The sequence below is a fragment of the Tamandua tetradactyla genome, chromosome 2 (genome assembly GCF_023851605.1).
Source record: "Tamandua tetradactyla isolate mTamTet1 chromosome 2, mTamTet1.pri, whole genome shotgun sequence".
In the NCBI taxonomy this organism is placed as follows: domain Eukaryota; kingdom Metazoa; phylum Chordata; class Mammalia; order Pilosa; family Myrmecophagidae; genus Tamandua; species Tamandua tetradactyla.
Window position 1 is genome coordinate 72,171,572 of NC_135328.1, and position 21,142 is coordinate 72,192,713.

General features: G+C 38.4%; 1 long non-coding RNA gene across 1 annotated transcript; it reads right to left on the reverse strand.

Annotated features, from left to right (window-relative positions):
* Positions 1 to 5,834: 5,834 nt before the first annotated feature.
* On the reverse strand, positions 5,835 to 13,092 carry LOC143660717 (uncharacterized). Its single transcript, XR_013164206.1, has 3 exons — positions 12,872 to 13,092; positions 6,429 to 6,599; positions 5,835 to 5,979 (listed from the first exon to the last, which is right to left on the reverse strand). It is a non-coding gene; the product is annotated as an uncharacterized LOC143660717 (long non-coding RNA).
* Positions 13,093 to 21,142: the final 8,050 nt, after the last annotated feature.

The window sequence follows — 21,142 nt, forward strand, 5'->3', positions numbered from 1 at the left end:
AAGGAGACCGACGGCCTTTTACCAGGGTAACTGTGCATTGGGGAAAAGGAAATGATCAGATATTTTGGGGATTATTAGACACTGGTTCAGAAGTGACATTAATTCCAGGGGACCCAAAATGTCACTCTGGACCACCAGTCAGAGTGGGGGCTTATGGAGGCCAGGTGATCAATGGAGTTTTAGCTCAGGTCCGTCTCACAGTGGGTCCAGTGGGCCCCCGGACCCATCCTGTAGTTATTTCCCCAGTTCCAGAATGTATAATTGGCATAGACATACTGAGCAACTGGCAGAATCCCCACGTTGGTTCTCTAACTCGTGCAGTGAGGGCTATTATGGTGGGAAAGGCCAAGTGGAAGCCACTAGAACTGCCCCTACCAAGCAAAATAGTAAATCAAAAGCAATACCGTATTCCTAGAGGGATTGCAGAGATTACTGCCACTCTTAAGGACTTGAAAGATGCAGGGGTGGTGATTCCCACCACATCCCCATTCAACTCTCCTATTTGGCCTGTGCAGAAAACAGATGGGTCTTGGAGAATGACAGTGGATTATCGTAAACTCAACCAGGTGGTAACTCCAATTGCAGCTGCTGTTCCAGATGTAGTATCATTGCTTGAGAAAATCAATACATCCCCTGGTACCTGGTATGCAGCTATTAATCTGGCAAATGTTTTTTTCTCAATAGCTATTAGTAAGGACCACCAAAAACAGTTTGCTTTCAGCTAGCAAGGTCAGCAATATACTTTCACTGTCCTACCTCAGGGGTATATCAACTCTCCAGCCCTATGTCATAATCGTGTTCGCAGAGACCTTGATCGTTTCTCCCTCCCACAAGATATCACACTGGTCCATTATATTGATGATATCATGTTGATTGGACCTAGTGAGCAAGAAGTAGCAACTACTCTAGATTTACTGGTAAGGCATTTGCGTGTCAGAGGATGGGAGATAAATCCAACAAAAATACAGGGGCCTTCCACCTCAGTAAAATTTTTAGGTGTCCAGTGGTGTGGGGCATGTCGAGATATCCCTTCTAAGCGAAGGATAAATTGCTGCATCTGGCCCCTCCCACATCCAAAAAAGAGGCACAACGCCTAGTTGGTCTTTTTGGATTTTGGCGACAACATATTCCTCATTTGGGTGTGCTACTCCGGCCCATTTATCGAGTGACCAGAAAAGCTGCTAATTTTGAGTGGGGACCTGAACAAGAGGAGGCTCTGCGACAGGTCCAGGCTGCTGTGCAAGCTGCTCTGCCACTTGGGCCATATGATCCAGCAGATCCAATGGTGCTGGAAGTGTCAGTGGCAAATAGAGATGCTGTCTGGAGCCTTTGGCAGGCCCCTATAGGAGAATCACAATGCAGACCCTTAGGATTTTGGAGCAAAGCCTTACCATCTGCTGCAGATAACTACTCTCCTTTTGAGAAACAGCTTTTGTCCTGCTACTGGGCCTTAGTAGAGACTGAACGCTTAACCATGGGCCACCAAGTTACCATGAGACCTGAGTTGCCTATCATGAGTTGGGTGTTGTCTGACCCACCAAGCCATAAAGTTGGGCATGCACAGCAGCACTCTATTGTAAAGTGGAAATGGTATATACGAGATAGAGCCAGAGCAGGTCCTGAAGGCACAAGTAAGTTACATGAAGAAGTGGCACAGATGCCCATGGTTTCCACTCCTGCTGCCACATTACCTTCTCTTTCCCAGACCAGAGCTATGGCCTCTTGGGGAGTTCCTTACAGTGAATTGACTGAGGAAGAGAAAACTCGGGCCTGGTTTACAGATGGTTCAGCACGATATGCAGGTACCACCCGAAAGTGGACAGCTGCAGCATTACAACCCCTTTCTGGGGTGTCCTTGAAGGACAGTGGTGAGGGGAAATCCTCCCAGTGGGCAGAACTTCGAGCAGTGCACCTGGTTGCTCGTTTTGCTTGGAAGGAAAACTGGCCAGAGGTGCGTTTGTATACTTACTCATGGGCTGTTGCTAATGGTTTGGCTGGATGGTCAGGGACTTGGAAAGACCATAATTGGAAAATTGGTGACAAAGAGGTCTGGGGAAGAAGTATGTGGATAGACCTTTCTGAGTGGGCTAAAAACATGAAGATATTTGTGTCCCATGTGAATGCACACCAGAGGGTGACTTCAGCAGAGGAAGATTTTAATAATCAAGTGGATAAGATGACCCGTTCTATGGATACCAGTCAGCCTCTTTCCCCAGCAACTCCTATTATTGCCCAATGGGCTCATGAACAAAGTGGTCATGGTGGTAGGGATGGAGGTTATGCATGGGCTCAGCAACACGGACTTCCACTCACCAAGGCTGACCTGGCTACAGCCACTGCTGAGTGCCCAATCTGCCAGCAGCAGAGACCCACACTCAGCCCCCGATATGGCACCATTCCCCGAGGTGACCAGCCAGCTACATGGTGGCAGGTTGATTACATTGGACCACTCCCTTCATGGAAGGGGCAGCGATTTGTTCTAACTGGAATAGACACATACTCTGGATATGGCTTTGCTTTCCCTGCACGCAACGCTTCTGCCAAAACTACTATCCGTGGGCTTACAGAATGCCTTATCCATCGTCATGGTATTCCACATAGCATTGCTTCGGATCAAGGAACACACTTCACAGCAAATGAAGTGCGGGAATGGGCACATGCTCATGGAATTCTCTGGTCTTACCATGTTCCCCATCATCCAGAAGCAGCTGGATTGATAGAACGGTGGAATGGCCTTTTGAAAACTCAATTACGGTGCCAACTAGGTGGCAAAAGCTTGAAAGGCTGGGGTAATGTTCTCCAGGAAGTTGTGTATGCTCTGAATCAGCGTCCGCTGTATGGTGCTGTTTCTCCCATAGCCAGGATCCATGGGTCCAGGAGCCAAGGGGTGGAAATGGGTGTGGTGCCACTCACTATTACTCCTAGTGATCCACTAGGAAAATTTTTGCTTCCTGTCCCTGCTACCCTGAGTTCTGCTGGTCTACAGGTTTTAGTTCCAAAACGGGGTGTGCTTTCTCCAGGAGAAACAACAGTGATACCACTGAACTGGAAGTTAAGATTGCCACCTGGCCACTTTGGGCTATTTATGCCTCTGGATCAACACACCAAGAAGGGGATTACATTATTGTCTGGGGTAATTGACCCTGACTATCAGAAGGAAGTAGGACTGCAACTACATAATGGAGGTAAAGAAGAGTTTTCTTGGAATATAGGAGATCCCCTGGGGCGTCTATTAGTACTACCATGCCCTGTGATTAAAATCAATGGAAAACTGCAACAACACAATCCAGGCAGGACCATTAATGGCTCTGAGACTTCAGGAATGAAGGTTTGGGTCACCCCACCAGGCAAAGAACCACGGCCAGCTGAAGTGCTTGCTGAGGGGAAAGGGAACATGGAATGGGTAGTGGAAGAAGGTAGTGATAAATATGAACTTCGACCACGTGATCAGTTACAGAAACGAGGACTGTAATGCTGTTTTGTTTGTGTTATACTATTTAAGTTGTAAGATATCAAATTTAAGAATGAATGTTGCCCAAGGATTTTCACACTATTCTGGAGAGATTTAATGTGTTTCCAGTTATATGCAGGACAGTTGAATATTGTCAGGTAAAAGAAAAAATGTGTGCTTATTTGTTTTCATTTGGAAATTAAGTATGGTCTAAGGTGATATATATATATATATATATATATATATATATATATATATATATGTGCCAAGTTGACAAGGGGTGGACTGTCATGGTCAGGGACAGGTGTCAACTTGGCCAAGTTGTGGTACCTGTTCATCTGATTGGGCAAGCGCTGGCCTGTCTGTTGCAATGAGGACATTTCATAGGATTAGGTCATGATCACGTCAGCTGCATCCACAGCTGATTCCATTTGTAATCAGCCAAAGGGGAGTGTCTTCTGCAATTAGTGATGCTAAATCCAATCATGGGAAGCCTTTTAAGGAGGACTGAGAGGAGACAGGTTGCATTCCTGCTTTGGCTGGTGAGCCTCTCCTGTGGAGTTCATCCAGGCCATCCATTGGAGTCATCAGCTTCGCAGCCTGCCCTGTGGATTTTGGACTCTGCATTCCTACGGTCACGTGAGACACTTTCATAAATTTTATATTTGCAAGTGTTCCCTGTTGATTCTGTTTCTCTAGAGAACCCTAACTAATACAGCCTTTCTTAAATCAAGGTGTCTTTCTCTGGATGCCTTAGTTTGGACATAGCTATGGACTTAGTTCTGTAAACTTGTAACTTAATAAATTCCCTTTACAAAATCTGACTCTTTTCTGGTATACTGCATTTCTGGCAGCATCAACAAACTAAACACCATCTCTCCCCTATTCTTTGCTTTTGGGATAGCAGGCAGGGGTGTTTCATTTTGTTTACAGCCCTTAAGATATAAAAAAGTATTCTTACTTTGGGAACCATACAAAAGCAGGCCTCCCTGTGGTTTGTTAATCCCTCTTTTAGTTCTAATTGCACAATAATATGGACTTTAAAACACTGAAATTTGCCTCCTTGCCACTGGTATATCCTTCCTATTAGCTGCACATAGACATTCTTAAAATACAAATCAAGTGTTGGAAAATTTGGCATCATATAAGTGTCACCTAGGATGACATCACCAATAGGGCAGGAACTTGCAAGCCTCTGCACAACAGCCCATTCAGGCCAACCTCCAAATGAGCAGAGCTTTGGGTTTCCTGAAGCTAACATAAAAGAAAAACAAAAAGGACAAAAGCATAAAACTTTCACAGAGAAGTAACAATAGAAGCCTACTTCAAAATGTTTGAGTTCTGCTCCTTTTTATTATTGCCAAGAATTTCCCATCACCAGGACTGAAATCTTTTTTTTTTTTTTTTTTTTTTTGTCTTTTTGAGTCACTAATGAGCAGGCTGCTGGAAGATAGGCTGCCATTTTTTATTACAATGAAGTATTATTGCTTCATGTTGTCAAATGATAGTTCCTCCATGCCGCATCTTCCCCTCCTCTTGGTAGCAGAAGAAAATAATCTGATGTGATATTTATCTCTATGAGGAGCAGCATGGCATATTAGAAAAAACAAGATCATTGGAGACAGACTTAAATTAGAATATCAGTGACTTTACTAACAGTTAGCTGATACTGGGCAAGCTTAACTCTCTGGGCCTCAGTTATTTTATCTGTAAATTATAAGATCATTAAAAGAGAATCTTAGATACATAGAAAGATTGCTCATATTTATAAAACAATATAATATTGTTTTTTAAAGGTATTATAAGGTAACAATTAAAACCAAAGATAAATATGGCAAAATCATCCTAAAAATAACAATCTTTAGCTTGCCCATAAAATGCAAAATCCAGTGTACTTTTTATATCACATAACCCATCTGTATGACTGCTTTTATAATTCTATTAAAACTCTCAGGAAGCCGGGGACAGATTTTAGAAAATTTTTTAGCTCATTTTTTACAATTTACAGTTAAGATATACATTTTTCACCTAAAAAAATCTTTAAAAAGATGTCTTATTAGAAATCTTATTATACTTGTAAATGTACATAATTTAAAAAGTAATTCAACTCCTTATAACCACATCTAACACATTTCTTCACCAACAATCTGAGCAAGAACAAACAATGCTAACACAATGTCTGTTCCCTGTTTAATAATGGATTCAGCAAAGGAAGAATACATCCTTAAAGATTAATAAGAAGCAAATATTCAGGACAGTAAAAAAAAAAAAAAAAAAAAAAAAAAAGCAGAGTGGCTGTTTGCTTTAACTGCCTGTCAGTAAATATTCATACCTAGCTTTGGTCTTTTCCTGGCCCATGCTGCTATGCTTGGCCTCAGTCTCAAATTTTTGTCAATAGCCTAAAAGCTATATTCAAACAAACATTCAAATGCACGTTACTCTAGCTCCTCCAGGCATAGTGACACAATGGGTTTTCATTTTAATTAGGGAGTCTTCTGAAATGATTTACCTCAGAACTGTGCAGGGCCCTGTAGTAAATTATAAAGATAGGGATTAATATACTCTTAAATTGGGAGGCAGTAGGATTTGAGGGAGTTGAAAAGCAAAAAGTAACAGCATTTAATATTTGAAGTAATATGAAAATCACCTAAAAGACCCAAAGTTATTAAACATACATGAATTGTGCAAAAAGTTGAGATGTTTGCTTTAATCTCTGTCACTCCTTCCTAGCAGATTCATAAAATTCCCCCAATTGTTGAGCTTATTCCAGTGAAAAAAGAGGGATTGTCTTAATCAGAAGTGATATTTCTGAAACTCTTAAGTATCACACCTTATCAGACTATAATCAGCTGGGAGTCTGTAACTCTCTTCCTTTAAATCCACTTTCTCAGTTTTCTCAGAGTTATCTTCCCAAAAATCTGATATTTTCCTCCACACACACACACCAGTTTCAATGGCTTCCTCAATGCCTACTTACCAAATTTTAATTCTTAGCAAGATTCCCCTCAACCCATGATCTAGGTACAATCTATTCTCTCCTAATCCACTGAAACTCTTCTGGTATTCACTGTTGTGCTTGCCACTGTCCGAGAACACTATATACATCAAATGCCTCCGTGACTTTGTTTGTACTGCTTCCTTGCCAAAGCTGCAAGAACAAAATTAGTAGCATTTTGAGTGACAATAGTGTTTGGCAGGTATTCCCATCTGAGATATTCAGCTTCTTCATTTTTGCACATATGGTGAATTTTATGCTTAAGGACCAGGAGTAAATGTGATTTGCCCTCAAAATATCAGCACATACTTCCTTCCATCCATCATCACCTTGGAACATAATTGAATTTTCAAAAAGAATATAAAATATCAAAATTTCCTCAGTACTATGTAACAAAGATTTCTCTTTTTTCTCTATTTGTACACCACCCACCTGTGCCATTAAAAAGGGTAATATTTAAGATAAAGGGCATCCTATCCACACAATATGTAAGCTTGTAGATACCTCCCCTACAGTATGGAAATCTATTAATGTGATGATTTTGAAATGATTAGAAATCTTGTGCTATATTCTGAACAAAGCTTTCATCCAATTGTGAGGGAATATCATTTAAATTTGTTGATTAATTAAGATAATGGTAGAAAACACATGTAACCTTAGATCACATTCCAACATAAAGAGAAGGTTCTGTTTAGCAGCTCCCAGTCAATATCAGATCCTTCTATTACACGCTTTCACAGAGATGGCACATTTACTCCTCAGCAATTATCACAGCTTGTCATTTGTATTTTATGTCATTTTATTAATACGTGTTACTCCTACAGGATGGTAAGTTCCATGAGGACAGAAACCGTACATGTTTGGTCACCATTGTTTGCCTAGCATTTGATACAATCCCTGGCAATGAAGCATTAGATAAACATTTGTTGAATGAGTGCACAGCATATGTACATTCATAATATGCTGAAATGATAAGTAGTCTAAGTGAATCCAGAGCACTGATGTAAGAAAATAATATAGTTGAAACGAGACCTTACTTAGATAGTATAGTATCAAGGTATCAGTTGAAAGTCAATTTAAATATATAAATACATGTAATTTCCTTCTTGGATTTTTAAGAAGTTTCAAATAAGGTTTTAAGTTTTAAATATTCTCAAAGATATTAAAACATAGTAGAATACATGAAACAGTGCTTTTCAAATTGAGAACAAGATACATTGAAAATGCATACTTTGGACTTAAGGACAATGTTTTCCTTCCACCAAGCCATGTCAATCTCTTTGGGATTTGGCACTGCTTATATCAAAACTGATAGAGTCATGTGAAGTAATTTGGAAGAAAAAAGAAAAGAAAAAGAATTGTCATAACATCTAGATTAGAATTCCTCTCAAAGCGGAAACGTCTTCACTTGGAGAATTAAGGTGTTGACAAGGAAAACAGGTCCTGTCAGCTAGAATGACAATAGAGTTCAAGGCTTCAAAAAGGGAGCAACAGTACTCTGCATGATATAGGCAGGAGAATTTATTACCATTGCCAAAGAGGAAGAAATAAAAATCAGAGAAAAAGAAATAGAGAGGGGAAAGAAAAAGGCGGGATGGTTGATGGAGAAAAGTTGGTACTAGGTACCAACTAGGGCCAGTGAAATTCCCCAGGGGTGGCAAGCTCAAAGGATTGTTTTAAGAATTACTGTGATTTCCTTCAAAATGTGTCCATGATGGAGCATGCTTCAGATTTATCCTCTCTCTGAGATAAACAATAAGAGCTGATTTTATTTTTAATAAATAAAAAAAATAACTGCTTGAAGGCATCATAAATTAGCCCAGGAAGACAGGAATTGAAGGGTCAATATCACAAATTAAAGTCATTGAGGCAAAACTAGAATTTAACTCAATATTTTTTCCTGGAACATATGCCAATTTGTAGCACTGGGAATATAGGCAGAAAGCATAACTGGAGCTGGTAGCAATTTCATCAGGATGGGAAAGTAGAAGTTAGAGTTTGGTGATGCCAAAACTTGCAGGGCCTTGATTCTAGAGAGGAAGAAAGTATATAGATGCAAGTTAGAAATTCTATGTACAATTTTCTCTTGAGGCATTAGTTGATGATATCTAAGTTGCGTATGCATAGGCTAGATACCAAGAGGACAAATGGGAAGCAAAGAGAATATATTTAAAGTCTTGTGATGCTGGAGAGATGAGGTTAGAGGTCAGGGTCTGCCAAGGTGAAGATTCCTGGCAAACAACTCAGAGCTTCTGATTAGACCCTAAAAGACTATCCCATTGAAAAAAGGGGAAATTGAAAATGGATTAGTCCTAACAAACTCTGAAACAAGGGACTGTGGTCTAGAGTAAGATGATCAGCCTTGCTTTATTGCCTGGAGGAAGAAAATTAAATCAGCTCTGGAGAAAGATAACATCACCTAATCTCATACACAATGTCCAGCATACAAGCAAAAGAGATACCAGCATTGAGGACCACATGATCAAAAACTAAAATAAAAAGATGAAATAGAAACTGAGCCACTCATAATGTAAATATCAGAATGAACGGATACTATAAGATAATCAAGAAAATTGAGACAAAGATAGAGACTTTCACCAGTGAATTTCTCATTCAATAAAATAATCAAATAGGAATTCTAGAATTGAAAAAAACAACAACAACTGAGATTAATAACTGAACAGATAGGACTTAATTAATATCACATTTTAGGATTACAGTAATTACAGTCAAAAGAGTTCAAGTGAAGGCATTGTTGAAAGATACATTTTCTTTGCTTACCCTATAAAATTTTAACATGACTAGAACATAAATTATTTACTTATTTTCCTGCATATTATGGGTAAAACTTCCATTTATGGTCATAATAAATGAAGTACAGAAACAACCTTTGAGAGAGTCATTGGAAGTCAATATTCATAGGCAGCACAATGGGTGATGTGAAAGTACAGATAATCAATATTTCTTAATCCAGGTGGTGTGCGTGAGCCTAGGACCAGGGTCCTGGTCTCTATTTCTCTCCTTCTTGTTGCTTTCCAACCTTCTACTGCATGCACAGATACCCCAAAGAAGTACGGGACTACTTAGCTGTCATAATACGTTTTTCAAAGGGTCATGAGAGATTCATTCACCAGAATGGTGTTAGCATACTGATTTGGGGTGACTCATGATAGACACAGAACTATTGACAACTCTTGTACTTGATTCACCTACATAGGTCCATGTACAGTTCTCATCTATCCATGTTCTTACCTCAGTGCCACCTCTAGTCTAAAGCACCTAAGAATGGCAAGAGTGGCAGCACACATCCTGTCAATGACAACCTGTGCAATCCCTCAACCCACCCCCATAGACTGCATACAGCATGTCAAGCACTCATCCTGTGGTAGTAATGCATATCTCTCCCATGGCCTTGCCATACTGATGATCTTCTGATCTATAGCCTGTCTTGTTTTCAATAGGTAAATGACATAATACTTCCCTGTTTGCTCTTAAGCCATGCTATAAAATGCAGGGACATCTCTTGCGTGAACGGGACCACATTACCAACTTTGCCAATGAAACTCTAGCTTATCATCCTCCTTGTTGAGGGGATATAGAAATCAAGTACATAATTAAGTTTGAAAGATTTCACATTCTAGGATTGCAGTGGAAGAGTTTTCAATCTAAAGAGTCGAAGGGAGGCCTTGCCCCATTCAAGATGGCAGAATAAGACACTTCAGGGCTGCATCCCCCCATAGAAACTTTGAACAACCAGCAAGAACTGGCAGAAACATATTTTCAGAAAACAGCGAAGGACTTCAGTAACAGAACAAGTGCCAAATCAAGAAAAAAGCTACTTAAAATTGGTACATCCTGACACCTGGCTAGCTCCTCACCCAGCCCTCACTGGCTTGGCAGAGAGCTGGCCTGTACTTCTTCTAGCACACGAATCACTGGTCCCAGTCCTGGGGAAGCAGAGTAATCCTTGTGCACATATGGGTAGCATGTATGTTTGGTGCTATCTGTCTGGTGGTAGCTGGAAGGAACTTGCTGTCCCAAAACTTGTCTGAGTATACAAAGCATCTCACAGAGCTCTCCTGTAGAACACTGTGAGACAGCACTCAGGTCATGCTGCTGGCAAGGCAAGGGATGGCTGGCTATAGAACATATGGTGCAGTACCCAGGAACATGAGGTAACTGTTTCCTAGGAGAGAAGTATCATTTGTATTCGTGTAAATGAGGGAATTCCTAGGGCCATATGTGTATGTCTAAGGCAAGATACATGCACAGAAAGGGTGAGGGAGACCCTTATGCTTTGGTCTGGAGCTATTTTCTAAGCACTTCATATGGATAAGCCCTGAAGAAGTAACAGATCAATCTGCAAAGACCAGAAAGAGTGTTTTCTATTTTTCCTTTTTCTTTTTTTTTGTCAGCTACTGGTTCTCAGGGAAAGCTTGTCATAACTAGAGACAAGCTTAAGGAACAGATATGCCAGAATCTAAATGCTGGTGATAACATATTATGATATTAAGAATGTCCAGATTTCAATAAAAGACTAAAACTCATTAAAAAAAACTACAGGAATAAATGGCCTAGCAAAGGAGAGGATTAAGGATTAGAAACTATCAATGAGGAGGACAAGACTGGGATGTGCCACATAAAGACCTTTGTAAAATGGTCTTAAATATACTCAAAGAGCTAAAGGAAAACATAGACAAAGAACTAAAGTAAATCACAAAAATGATATATGAACAAAAGAAACTATCAGTAGAGAGATGGAAATTACAAAAAAACAACCAAACGGTGATGAAGAATATAGTAACAGAAATTAAAAATTCCAAGAGGGGTTTCATAGCTGATTGGAGCTGGCAGAAGAAAGAATAAGTGAACTGGAAGATAAGACAATTTAAATTATCCATTTGAGCAGCAGAAGGAAGAAGGAATGAAGAAAGTAAGCAGAGCCTGAGGAACCTGTGAGACACCATCAAAGGGACCTTGCAAAAAACTGTTTGTTCAGGACCAGACATTCCCTAGCAGTGGCCCTGCAAACCAAATATCCTTCAACAATAAAATTAATAAGTCAATTTTTGTATAGTAGCACAATGAGTACTATACCCTTGAGAATGAATGTACTAAACCTAAATGCAACTACATGAATAAGTCTCATGAGTGAAAGATGACAGACACAAATGAGGCATGCTGTGCATATGTAAAGTTCCACAGTAGGCAAAACTAATCTATGATGTTGGAAGTCAGGGTAGTATAGTTAGCCTTGGGTAGTGGGGTGGTTGTAGCAGGGAGTTTATTAACTGGAAGAGGATTTGAAACAGAAAATTATTGCAAGCGAAGTTAAAATTCAGCATCCTTTCCTTCACCCTTAATAACATGTAAGGCCATTTCATCATTATATCAAAAATAGTCTAAGCTATCACTTCATTTTATTTTTGTCTTAAGGAAGACATAAATGTAAGCCACAAAGATATTTTTCAGTGTTTTCAAGCTGTGTTAAACATGATAGCAGCACTGGTCCCAATCCTTCTAGAGAAAATATATTTACTGCATATTTGTAAAAGGATATCAAAAACATAGAGGTCAATTTTCAATAATCTTCATGTTACGTTAAGATCACATATTTGAATATCTTAGTAATTAATTCTCCAGTGATGTCCTAAGATTTGACAGATTCCCTTATTTAAAGGCACTGACCTTTTCTACACTCTCTTCCCTCTCTATTTCTCTCTTTTAATGTGTAATATTTTGCACGGTAACAAACTTGGAAGATGGAACCAAAAATTGGGAAGGAGAGGATGAAGCACTCTAACACTGGAAGTTCAAATAACTACCATGGCTCACTTTTTATCTCAGACTAATTACAAAATATAGACATGCTTGATAGTATGCCATTATTTAGAATTTAATTATACATTTGTTCTTTTTTGACTTACTTTTAAGAACAAAAACATTTTAAACCCATTGCAGTGCTCACAGCTGCTAAACTTAAGCCTGTAAGGCTTCTGCAACAACAACAACCCCATTTTCTATTACCAACAAAGATAAAGTTGTCCTTCTGGGGGCTAAATGAGTTCCTGCTTGGCCTGAGACTCAGGGTAAATCTTTGGCAAAGTTAGAGCAAAACAAATTCCTAAGTACAAGTATCTTGCTTGGAAAGCAATTTAAGACATTAGAGAGGCTCAGAAACATAAAAATCAATTGGATTTAAAGAGACAAAAAAACTTTCTAGTTGTTCAGTTCAGGCTAAGGAATAGTCTCCTAGGAATTTACAAAAAAATGTTTTATAAAGAATACACAAAAAAGTACAATTTTTAAAAATGCAATTAGATTTTCCCAGAGTCTAGCTGTAGTTTATTTGAAGCCTCCAAGCATGACTTCCACTTCCTTGAGATTCATGAACATAATAAATACATAAAAGCATCATAAGGTACCTCAAAGACTCATCGTACTTCTGAAGAACAGCAAAGGATTCAGGCAGCAGGTGCAAGCTCATTGCAGTGCTCGAGGCTAGGCTTAAACACTTCAGGTGTAGAGGCAACTTCAGCTGGCCACTGTTGAATTGTCAGTATCCCTCAGCCCAAATCAATCAGATTTGTCCTACTGTTTCTCAGAAGGAAATATTTCTGCCTCTGTCATTTGATTTTTTTCCTAGTATAAAACTGAAACCAAAAGTCAGAGATGGGATTATTTTTATGCTCAGTATACACAAAACCTATCAGTGCCACCCAGCCATGTCATCTGAAGGAAGGATGTGAAATGTCTCTCCTTGTCCGTCTTATGTTTTTACTCTAAAGTAGACCCAGTTCCCAAGACTATGATCTGCAAGCTGTGAGATCCCAGTTAAGTTGCTTAAACTTTCTGGATCTAAGTCAGGACATCTGTAAAATGAAATAGTTACAGTTTACTTCAACTGAGACTGGAACTCATTGGAATAATGCATATAAAAATCCCTAGCACATTTTCAGCCACACAGTAGGTGCTTGATACTATCAAAATATTATTTAAATCTTTATAAACCTTGTTTATTTTGTGCACATTTAATTAAATCTCTTATTAAGATTTTTAATATTTTAAAGTTATAGTTTTCTATTTCTCTCTACCAGTGACCATTGATTAGGTTTTCCAGTTATCTAAACCACTTCTTTCTACTTATTTTCCTTCCAATTAACTCCAGTTTGGACACTGAACACTCATTATTATCACTATAATTAGATCAATAATAATAAAGGAAAACCTCAACCCAGTCAACTTTGCCATTAAAATTTAATTAGATGGTATATATAAAGATGCTTCACACTTCAGTTGGAAGTGTGCATTATATATCGGTTAGATATTCTTGTCAGTAGGATGGTTGGCTTCTGAAAATGGTGAGCATGTAAACCAGGGCAAATTTTTTCTGTAAAGGCCTAAGCAGTAAATACTTTTAGGCTTCGTACCCCACTGATTCTGTTGCACGACTCAATTCTGCTATTGTAGCATGAATACATAGACGATATGTGAATAAACGGGTGTGGTTGTGTTCCAATAAAACTTTGTTTATGAATAAGACATTGACTGGATTTGGCTCACCAGTCATGGCGTGCCTACATTTACTTTAGCCCAGCCCTCCAACTGAAGACCAATAAAATAGTTGGATCCTCCCCACAACCCTACTTCCCTGGAAGAAAATTCCTGGTTAAAACATCAGAGTTAAGAGAAAGTAATCACCGCATGGAGATCAGAGAGCATTAGAGCTGAGCTTTGCCTCTGCCCTTAAGGATTTACAGATTGATTGGAGGCAACCCAAAAGGTGGAGATTTGCTTTTAATGAACTCAATGAGCAGAGGATGGGGTGTGGTATCCTCCAAGACATGAGACCAATATCAAACATTCCTCTGAGGTCTGGCCTGGAGGATTATACCCTGACATTGAGAGGTTGGACTACATTCCAATAGGTTACCTACGGATTGCAGCAAAACTCAAGCCTTGGCCTGGATGTCCTGCATAATCAGGGGCCTGGCAGAAATAAAAATATGTCCACTGTGATTGTTTTTATACATTAGCTCTCTGGATCTATTTTCTGCCCTTCTTTGCCCTGCTCTATGTTTTAGCGACAGTAGAAGGGGTGGGGCTGACCCCTAACTGCTGCACTACACAGATGCTGTTGTTCTCTGGCTTCCAGTTGCTTTTGAACAAAGGAAATCGTGGTCAGAGGATCAGAGGGTTGGAGGAAAGAGGAATTAGGATATATCTTCTTCTACCCAATCCCAGCAACTACTAAAGTGCCTGACACGCAGCCCTCCCACTACTGTCTCCAATTGTCCCTCCAAACTCAGATTGGATGACTCAATATCCTTCATTAGCTTTCTACCCCACAACACTCTGTAAATAGTCCCTTAACTCAGTTGATCTCTTTTAGTAAAATTCTGTTGTTGCAAAGACTTTGACTATTGTATTCTCTCGGAAAGAAAATAACACTATTATAGGCCTTAATTTATATCGAAAAGTATTTTTGGATGTGATGCCAGCAAAGAAAAATAATGAGACACATAACAAGACAAGATTAGCAAGACCAGAAGGAACAGATATTGTAATTATCAGGCATAGACCACAAAACCATTATTCTTACTACACTCATGGAGATAAGACCACACTTGAAATTTCAGTAAGAAATTCTGAAATATAAACATTGGCATTGCATACTTTTTAAAAAATCAAAATATAGAAAATGAAAATTTCAGTAACAAAAATTAGAAACTAAATGAAGATCTAAAAGTAGATTAAAATAAAGACAGTTAGGAAAATAGAAGACAGATAAGAAGAAACTATCTAGAATAAAGCACATAGAAACAAAAAACTGGAAAATACAAAGTGGGTAAGAGGTATAGAGTATTCAGGAATGAGAAAGCTTAGGGTTTTGGTTTGCTAAAGATGCTGGGAATGCAATATACCAGAATTGGATTGGCTTTTACAAAGGGGATTTATTAAGTTACAACTTACAATTCTAAGGCTGTGAAAATATACAAATTAAGGCATGAACAAGAGGATAAAGGACTCAGTCTCAGAGGAAAGACTGCTGGCATCCAGGGTTCCTCTGTCACATGGGAAGGCACATGGTGACGTCTGCTGGTCCTTCGATCCAAAATATCTCTCTTTGCATTTTTATTCTTTCTTACATTTTCTTGGCTCTGATTTTTCTCCAAAGTGTATCTCCCTTAAAGGACTGCAGCAAGCAGATTAAAACCCACCTTGAATGGGTGGGGTCATGTCCATGGAAACAATCTAATCAAAATGTCCCACCCAACACTAGGTCTGACTCCAAAAGACTGGAATAAAAGAACTTGGACTTTTCTGGGGTACCTAACAGATTCAAACCTGCTCACTTAGTGACTGTTGAAGTGGAATATTAAGAAAAGAGGAGACAATAAATGGACAACGCAATATCTAAAAAGAGGAGAGGAGACAATAAATGGGCAATGCAATATCTAAAAAGATAATGGCTGAGAATTTCCAAAAATTGGTCAATAACATTTACATCCGTGATATTAAAGACACAATGAATCCCAAATAAGATAAATAAAAAAAAAGAAATCAACACCTAAATATATCAGGGTGAAATTGTAAAATACAAAGGCAAGTGTAATTGCTTTTTCAAGGAGTCTGAGATAAAACAGATTGTTCTCAGAGGAATGGATAACTGAAAGTTGACTACACAGGAGCACCAGTTGAAACCAGAATACCAGAAAGAAATATCCAAGATGCAGAAAGCAAATGACTACTGTGGTGGCTTGGACCTACATAACCCAGAAATACTTGTTCTTGTATCTATTCCTGTAGGTGTGAACCCATTGTCAATAGCTTTTTGTTGAGGTTATTTCAGTTAAGGCATGACTTAACTGAATCAGGATGGGCCTTAATCCTATTGCTGAAGCCCTTCACAAGCAGAATAAAATTCAGACACATAGAGAAAAAGCTACAGGGAGCAGCCAGAGGTGAAAGTCAATGGAACCTGGAAGTGAAAGGAGAAGTTAGTAGAGGCCACCACATGAATGGGGCAGAAAATCCAAAGACTAAGGATTATAGCAGCCAGACTCAGAATTCCTCAGTCTTCTGAGAAAAATTCCCCTAGCCTCAAAACTGAGCCAATAAATTCCCACTGTTTAAGCCAACCCATTGTTGGCCTAATCATAAATATTGCTATTACTATAGTCATATTAAGACATTCTCTTTTTGAAAAGACACCACTAAGATTTCGCAAGGCTTAAAATCAACAGAGTTGTATTTAAAATATAAAATAACTTCTACAAATAAATAAGTAAACGAAAAATAACCCAACTAAAATAAAAACTTGAATGGCATGACATAAAATAATTCCCTTCAGATTTGAAACTACAATGTGATACTATTGCACCCCAACCAGATCTGAAAGAATCCGGAAGGCTGACAATTCATGCAAGCAAGGATGCAGAGCAACAGGAATTTTTGTGCAGTCATAGATCTGTAAATTGGCACAATTCTGGAAAATCGTTAGCTGTACCTACTAAACTGAACATATGCAGCTTCTTCACGTAGCAATTCTATAACTAGGAATATATCACACAGCGATTCTTCCCCTAACGCAGACCCAAGACCAACAGCATCAGTATCACTTGAGAATATGTTAGAAATGCAAATCAGTCCCCATCCCAGACCTACTGGAACCAAAATTCTACAGTTGGGCCCCAGCAATCTGGGTTTTAAGAAGTCCATCAGATGATCATTATGCTTGATAAAGTTTGAGAAGCATCATCCTACATAAAAATGAGATTATGTGCATCAAGATACATGAAAAATTATCTTCATAACAGCATAGATTGCAATAATAGAAAAGAAAACAAAAAGACTAAAAAATGGAAATAGTCAAAATCAGCAATATGTCCAACAATAGTGGAATGAAAAAATAATATACTGTTTTTTCATTAAAGAGAATATGACACAGAAATAAAATTGTGTAAACTATGTGCAACAACACAGATGAATATACATCTGAATATATATTCAACATATAATACACAGCAATACAAAGAATCTTAAAAACATTTTAAATGATGTTGAGAAAACTGCATATGCATATGAATGAAAATGAGGCAGAAAAATAAAATATATCCAAAAGAAACACAGTATATGACCCCAGTACATGAAATTCAGAAACAGGCAAAACTGTTCTAAATTGGTTTGGGATGCATGGCACACAGACTCTGAAGGTGGCCCATCATCACTGCTTCCTGAAATTCACACTCTGCTGTGATCCCCTCACTTGAAGGTGGATGGGAACTAGAACTTGCTTTTGACAAATAGGATCTAGCAAAAGTGAGGTGATGTGCATGCTTATGTGTATATGATTATGGCTTAATGGAATCTCTATCACCCTTGCTGACTCTTATGAAACAGGTGACCATCACTGGGGGGTGGAGTTGGGTGGGGATGGGGGGGGCCCACGTGTCAAAAAACAGAGGCAACCTCCAGCCAACAGCCTACAGGCGTTTCCAGCTGAGAGCAATCAATAAAAGGAGCCCCTCATTCTTTCAACTGCAGAGGAATTAATTCTGACAGCAACCTGAATGAGCTTGGAAGCAGATCCTTCCCGACTCAAGCATTTAGATGAGACTCCAGCCCCAGAGGACGTCTTGATTGCTGCCTTGGAGAAATCGAGAGATCATAAACATGAGTTGTTTTAAACTGCAAAGTTTGTTGTAACTTGTTTATCAGCAAAGTCAACTAATAGAGGTTGTGTCTTAACTCGGGCTCTCTAGAATCAGAGCTGGAGGTAGATGCTCCTACTCAAGTGATTTATTTTTTAAGGGAGTACAATTAAGAAAAGGGGACTAAAGGGAGTAGGATAGAATAAGGAAATGAAGTCTGCAAGAATGAGTTCTCAATTTCATCTTGATCCCAAGATGATGCAGTAGAATACCATATGGTTAGTTCCACCTTCAGTTAGGGGGTCGGACTTTTGTACTACACACCTGAGGCTGCAAGGAGAGCTATGTAACATCTCAAGTAGTGATTCCCAATTGGCGAAGGGCAATTCTCCAGATAAGTGGGCATCTGTGAGTTCTTATCATCCAAAACTCACAGAATCTGTTAAGGGGTATGTGGGAGGCAAGATGGTGGACCAATACCATCAACAACAGACTGCAAAATGAAAAAGTAAAATGCAAAGGAAAGACAAGAAATGGGTGGCATAAATGTCAGCCCATTTGGGATAGGTGATGCAGGGATTTTCTGGGATTCTAGCAATGTTCTATTTCTTAACCCAGGTGTACATTTTACAGCAATATTTTTATTTTATGTACTTTCTAAAAGTCTACTATATTCACAATAAAGTATATTTTAAAAATGGAAATGGAATCTCTAAGCTAAGGAAATTTGGGGAGTATCTGAGAATTTCATTTACCTCTTGGATGCATTTTACTCCTACCATTAGTGTACTCTGATTATTGCCGGTTCAACGCTTCAGAAAAATTTGACATGGTAACTATAGAGAACCAAACAAAGTAGAACTTACATCCCTGAAGATGAGGTGGTTCAGGATGGGTGGGGGAGAGGAAATGCACAAAATATAAATATGTTAACTGAAAAAGAAAAGGCAATTCATGATCTGATCATACAAACTAGAAACAAATACAGAAGTACAGAAGAGATGAAATTATTGGCACTAATCAAAAAGGTTTTCTGGAGGAGGATATTCTTTGTATTCTAATTATTCTAATCCTCTAATAATAAAAAGGGGGAAGCTAGAAATAAAGAACTGGCAAAATAAAGCTCAAGATTTCAGCAGGAAGGTTTTCACTGAATAAAATTTAAATCACAAATCCCAGTATCCATATTAAAAAGAAAAATATCATGCAGGATCCAAAGTAAGCCACTCTGGTCATTTTAGACTGAAATTCTTAGTACTTTCCTACTATTTCTCACACTGTATTTCAAACAGCATGATGGAACCCCATGAGGCAGGTTCAAATGTGATGGCCAACCAGAACCCACTTGCTCTCTAGAAAATTCCAAGCAATTGCCATCAATTATAGGCAAATAATTATTTCTCAGTGACTTTCTTAAACCATGATTTTTCTCTAAATATAGAAAAGAAACTCAAAAGGTGAAAGATATGAATATCTGAGGCAATGACTATATAAGAAAGCTTGAATATATGCAGAAAATAATTGAGGTCTGTCATTTTTTTCAACTGGGTCGTAAAGTCAGGATGGGCAGGTAAAATACAAGGGGAGGAAAGATATTTTAGATGAAAGAAATAATATGCAATTTCAGAGACAGTGACTTCTCATAGAAATTCTGAATACAAAACTTGGAGTCAAGAGAGCACAACTTGGGGCCCTTAACAGCTGAACCAATGTAAACTTGTCACTCAGGAGAATTTCAGTTTTCTCACCCGTAAATTAGAAGTGATGCCACTGGCTGATTCTCTTACATGAGTTACTGTCAGTTAACTCATGAAAGTTTGTATACATGAAAGCATTTTGCAAATAAGTGTATTCCATAAAAAGAAAGGTGCATTTAATATAATTTAAAAAATCTGATTTCCTGAATTCACTTGTAAGTTAATAACTTGGAAAAGAGAGGGACGTGTTTTTCTAGACTTATGAGTCATATTTCAGAAGATTTTAAAGAAGGGTTACAGAAACAAAAACAAATAGAGGCATGAAGATAAACCAAAAATTAGCAGTTTATCTGTGGCATGAGTTTTTCACCCAAAGGCATCACTCACTAACCTGGAAGCCTGGGGAAAATATTTCTACTTGGGAATGTTCTGTGAAATAATTCCAAGCCACAACTGAGGGCACAATAACAGAGGAAAAGCTAACTTCCCTAGATAAGAACTTTCTTCTTTAACTTAAGTGGATCATGAATCAGTTTTAGCTTGTGGTGTTCTACACTATTGATCCCAGAACATCCAGCAGCTTCTGGAACCTGCCAAAGCATCAAGCACTGCAGACAATTCCCTTTAAGCCAATTCAAGTACCAAAAAGCAGTGGGCTAGAACTTTTCTCCAAAATCTGGAACTCAGTGATGTGTGAGCTTCATTATTCTCAAGAACAATAACTCAAACTCTATAGTATTTTTGCAAGTCTCAGTTAAGATATATTTCTAATTTGGCACTTTCAATTCTTGCTTTTGTTTTATTTATTTTTAAATGAATATAAAGCACAGTGTTGGGGTTCGGATGCCGACATTTGTTTCTTAGCTTTCTAAATATCTTTCAATGATATATTTCCAAAATAACCACTGTTTTATTTGAACAAGGTAGAAGGGAATAGAAGAGAATAAAATGAAAATAGAAAGGACTCAATAGAAAAAGATGTCCAACTAGATAGAGCTCTAGGAAGCAATCAAATACCCAGTCATTATAGTAACAACCTGTGAATAATGAGTGCACAATATGCATTCATTCAAGTGGTAGATTTATGAAATTCAAATAATAGAGGAATAAATACAGTATTTTAAAAAGAATATTATATCATAGAGAGAGGCAGTTATTAGTTAGCTGAATGTGAAGAATATCCCAAAGATAGATTGAAACTCACTCCCTAGCTAGCTAAGGAAAATAAAATGGAGGGGACACACATAGGGTAGCCAACTTTTTATTTGACAGATACATAATGATTACTATTATCTATTATCAGCACTATTTCCTTTTTCAATAGATAGTTGAAAGCCAAAAATGA